The following is a 5,124-nucleotide window of genomic DNA, read 5'->3' as shown; positions in this document are numbered from 1 at the left end:
GATTACACGACCACATTACTTTGAAATGTTTTACAGTCAAGACTTTACACAGACCCTGAAAATCAGCAACCAGCTTTATAGATATAGTAGCACAGTCGTTTGAGATGCACTATATCAATATAGATTCAGAGAGCATATTTAAAATCCATCTTTGCGATTCTGTCCACTCTTACACTCTACATTTGGTTGCTTTTCAGCTAGTAAAGCAGAGCAGAGGTGGTAGGCCCAAATGGGGCTTTAGTTTTATTATATTGTATTAGAGACAACAACAAGCATATATAATATGACAGTTTTAGAATATATATTATTTTTATACACTTGTTTCAAATGGCAACATTTGGCAAACTTTAACTGAAAATGTAATTGATTGACAAAACTTGGTAACTGGGTAATAAAAACCACACGTGGTCTTCTGATCCATCTATGTGACCAAACCTACAGCGTTGTGTCTGCATTTCCTCTTTTTTTTTTCTTTTTTTCTTTTTTCTTCTTGGCAAATCCAAGTGGAGGCTAAGACCAAACTCCCTTTGATTTCCAAGAATTGTCCTCTCCTTGTTTTCAACATCACTTGTAATATTGAGTTTCCCAATGCTGTGGTGTTCTCAAGGAATGTAAACTTTTCAAAGTATTGCTTTTAGTTGGATTTGATTTACTTACACTTTTTAGAAAATGTAAACTATAGTTAAAGTATGATTATTCTTTTTGCAGTAATCCAACTGTTTCTCTCCGTCTAAACATGTATACTGTTATCTCTGAGCGAGCAACAGGGACAACCATCAACAAGGTAGACAGTGGAGGAAGGATACAGAACAAAAGTGTGATTTAGATTTTTTATTACAGCTTTACACACTTGAATTAATTAAATATTAAGAAAACGTCAAAACACACAGTAAAAACATGCATCTATTGAAACCCCTAAAGTTTCTTTCTATAATAAGAAGCAAGCCTGACACATGATAACCAGTCATGCCAACTACAGCTGTGTGGATGTTTGCTTATTATTATATATTTACCCAAAAGTGCACTTGTGAACTCTGATGCTGTCATAGTTGATTCTCAGTCCCTTTATCCTTTCTAAAAGTCTTCAAGAATTACTATTATTTTTTCCTCACAGCTCAATGAAGAAAACAATTACATTTAAAGTTTGCAGTTAAAAGTAATGCATGTGATCTATAACCCATTTTATATCAATGATTTATTTATTTATTTATTTTAACCAATTACGAAAAGAGAAAGTTTAATTCCTTTGTCATTTGCAATCAGCCGAACCTCATTCCACTCATTCCATGACTCATTAGTTTCCTGAAGACGCGCTCATTCTCGCAAATCCCGTTTTCCGACTAGGACCGCGGCATTAGCCGGATTAAAAAAAAAGAAGTCTTTTGACCATCCCGTTGTCACAAAGGGGTCACAACCTAGTAGTGAGATTTCACCTGTTAAGCGAGAGTGAGTTTATCACCTTTACACTGGGTGCCAATAACCTTTTTACGTAAATTAAATGGAACATTGAGACACAAACAGAACTCGCTCATTTATAAAACTGCCTTTAGTTACAGAAAGAATAAGCAAGGAAAAAAAACTGTTTGACTCACCTGCAGACACAGAAATTAGTGACAAAAACAGGAGAAATCTGACAAAAGCCATCTGTGACAAGCCAGAGGAGAGAAGATTATAGCAGCCCTGACCTGAACAGAAAGAAGCAGCTCACATTCCAGACCTACCAGCCTTTATAGCGAGGGAGAGTCACTTTAAAAACGAAACTATTTAAACTTACAGTCACACCGGAAAGTAGAACCATATATAATCCGCACTTTAAAAATGCAATGAAGAATGTATGACATTTCAGACAGAAAAAAGTCAACAAATCAATAGAAAAACCCCAAAAACTTTGATTTCCGATTTCCTTTTCAGACTTTTAAATGTGACAGTTCACCAGTGGATTAACAGGAAGCTCAACTGAATTCTTCTCCCTTCCCCCATCAGAACAGAAAAAAAAATCATTTTCAGGTGAAATAAATCTGCTTTAGTTGATTATGATTTAATGAAACAAATATATAAATAATTAAATGTCCATTGATGTTCTCATTAATTATCTATTAATTCGTTTTGGCACCCATGTTTGGTCCTGATGCCTTCAAGTCTGGAACTGCAGCTGCTAGAATGCAGCTCAGGGAAGTATTCAGTTACATGTAGAGGATCTTTATCACCGATAACTTTCAATCAGTAAGAGACAGAGACTAAAGGGATCCAGTCCAGGTTTCTTTCATTCTTGATCAGCGTCAGACCTGAACACACGGAGCAGCTGATCCAAATTAAAGTTCCAGCTCTTACTTATTCACATCTGAAATAATGGGCGCGCTGAGTGTTCATAGCTGCTGCTGGTCTCATGTCTGATTTTTATGTAAGCTGTCCTCACTCTGATTCAGGCGGCGCACAAATAGTGTGTTACGGGCGGAGGAAGGGGAAAGCAAAACACCCACTTTTTATGTGAGCGTGCACAAACAGACACAGACAAACAGCAACAAACAAAAAAAAAAAAAGGAAAGAAAAAAAACCACACTCAACAACTTCGTGTCAGTAACTGTTTTTGTTTTTGTGCAGTGAGGCCACGAGGTCCACTTAAAGACGCGTTCATATGATAAATATGAAGAAAGCTCCTGTATGACACTGATGCAATCAAAATGAGTTAACGCTCACCTGCAGTCACGCTGAGCCCAGAGACATTTCCGCCTCATTGTTCTGCTGACCCGACTCTTCAAGCTCGCTAAATATCCAAGGCTGGTGAGATTTCATGGGAACAGAACATCCCTTATCCCTTTATCCTAATTCTAATCCGGACGATGTCGAAGTTCGATTTGAAAATAAAACTCCCGAGTGTCATGACAGGTGGGTTTGTTCTCAGCCTCGCGCTCTGAGGACTGTTTTTGTCATGAGGACGAACAAAAACAGTCTGTGGGTGGGATCAGAAACGCGTGCGTAATAACAAAGAAGGTCACGTTACTCAAATAAACGTCTGGCAGGCTTCGTGTTTTACAGCTGATCAACAACAAACCTGATCATTAATCAATAATCAGTCATATTAAAACCATCACAGAAGCTTTTTAATAGAATCAAAAGGATTCACGATCATCTTTACGTGAATCTCTGTAACTTTTAACCTTTATATAGACTGCACAGCATTTCTATTTCATCTCATGCTCCTACTGCAAGTTCCTGTAAGTGCTTCACAATAAAACCCTAGGTCAGACATCCAATCGAAGTGTTCGTACAAAGGCTTTTAATTTGTAACAGATGCAGGAAGTGATGTGTTTAGACAAAAGAGGATTTAGCTTGTAGCTACTTTCAGCTGCTCAAAAAACTGAATTATATGAAGTCAGTTTCTGTTTATGTGCTTTTTTCCTTCAGAGCTGTTCTCTTGTTATCCAAAAATTATCAAAGCACTTTAAATATCAACACAACAGCTTTAACTTTTTGTGTGAAAGTACTCAAACTACACCAGTGCTTGAATCTGATTTCTCACTTTGAGGGGAAGTGAAATGTGACCCATCAGAAGTGGCGGTCCTAGCCTGTTTGGCGCCCTGGGCGAACTCTCCCTCTAGCACTGACAGATGCAAACAGACTAAATAACCTGATCCACAAGGCCAGTAATGTTGTGGGGATGGAGCTGGACTCTGCTAGGGTGGTGCCTGAGAGGCAGATGTTTTCCAAGATAAAGTTAATGTTGTATAATAGCTCCCACCCACTCCATGACATGCTGGTCAGTCACAGGAGCGTGCTCAGTGAGAGACTGAGATCACCCATAATGCACCACTGAACGACACAGGAAATCATTCCTGCCTGTGGCCATCTCCCTGTACAACTCCTCCATCTAACACACTGTAAACACTGATCTCTATATATTAGTGCTATTTCTTAAATGTGTAAAATCTGTAACATAATGCTTGGAGTTTAGTCTGTTGCTGTTACTATTTTTACCATTTCTTTTTGGAGCAACTGTAACCCACATTATTTCCTTAGGGATTAATAAAGTATTCTGATTCTGATTCTGATTGTTTCAGGATGACCTGTCATTATTCAGTGACCCATCTGCTTACCTGTATCTTTTGCTCGTTTCTCCTCCTCTTCTTTTTTTCTTTTTTCTAAACTGAGCTCCTGATGGCTTCAAACTTTTCTTGTCCGTCTTCCACTGGTTTTAATTTTGCCCTCCAGTATGAACACCCACCTCCCAACCCGAGGATCATAACCTAATAGACCTGCACCTTAGTTCACAGATTCACTTTGTCTAGGGTTTATTTCTGGGATTTCACACAACCCAGGTTTCAAATCATGAATACATAATGGGCTTGTATTTACAACATTATGAATGAAATGTGCTCTATCTGGAAGCAGCCAGCCCCCCTTCCCTTTTGACAGGTTGTGTGTGAGACTTTAAATCATCAAACTGTATTGTTTGTTTACTTGCAGTGCTGTAAGCCTCGTCGTCTCGTCGTCAGTCTTGTGGACTGTACGTAGTGGAGATGACAATAAAGTTTACTTTGACTTCAGCAGCAAGCAACCACGATGCCGCCCTGGGCGACCGCCCATGTCGCCCATATCAAAAACCACTACTGCCCGTCAGCACTGCAGCTGTACTGCAAACAGTTCAGTTTGTTCGGGATTCTTTGGCTGTGCTGGTTATTCTGATGTCACTTTCGCTGAGCTGCAGATTGATGCTTTAACACTTTCAAGCCTCCAGGTGGCAGCAGAGCAACTTGAGCGACAACCAGGATCATCATAGAAGACACAAATATTCAAACATCATCATCATCATAAAATCTGTCACACACCATCTAGAAGTCTTTTTTTTTACTGAGGAAGGAAAAAAAGGCGATTCGTTCTTAATCTGTTACTGCAGGGAAACACAAAGAGTGCAGGAGGAAGTTCAATCATGCAGAATATGAGTCATTACAGGTCACCTCAGTGTGAACATAAAGCAGCTGACACAGAGTGGATTGTGTCGTTCATGAAATTTCAGTAAAGTGGAATTTTAAAGTGAAACACTAAATCCAAATCAAAGAATTTATTTTGTGGTTTCAACACAAAAGTGAAATGTCTCCAAATGATCTTCATAAAGTCAGAGAGATC

General features: G+C 38.8%; 2 protein-coding genes across 2 annotated transcripts in view; both read right to left on the bottom strand.

Moving 5' to 3' along the window:
• The window catches only part of LOC102205237 (sodium channel subunit beta-3-like), a 6,324-nt gene extending 3,379 nt beyond the window's left edge, over window positions 1-2,945 (bottom strand). The window contains exon 1 of the mRNA XM_005754488.1: window positions 2,698-2,945. The gene's annotated coding sequence lies outside the window, so the exon portion shown is untranslated. The remainder of the gene's footprint in view (window positions 1-2,697) is intronic.
• The window catches only part of LOC102205521 (sodium channel subunit beta-3-like), a 44,127-nt gene that overhangs the window by 12,627 nt on the left and 26,376 nt on the right, over window positions 1-5,124 (bottom strand). The gene's annotated exons all lie outside the window — the stretch shown is intronic.

This window comes from Pundamilia nyererei, unplaced genomic scaffold (genome assembly GCF_000239375.1).
Source record: "Pundamilia nyererei isolate P.nyererei 1_Seehausen unplaced genomic scaffold, PunNye1.0 scaffold00573, whole genome shotgun sequence".
In the NCBI taxonomy this organism is placed as follows: domain Eukaryota; kingdom Metazoa; phylum Chordata; class Actinopteri; order Cichliformes; family Cichlidae; genus Pundamilia; species Pundamilia nyererei.
Note: the sequence above shows the minus strand (reverse complement) of the source record. Positions and strands in the feature narration are given on the sequence as shown.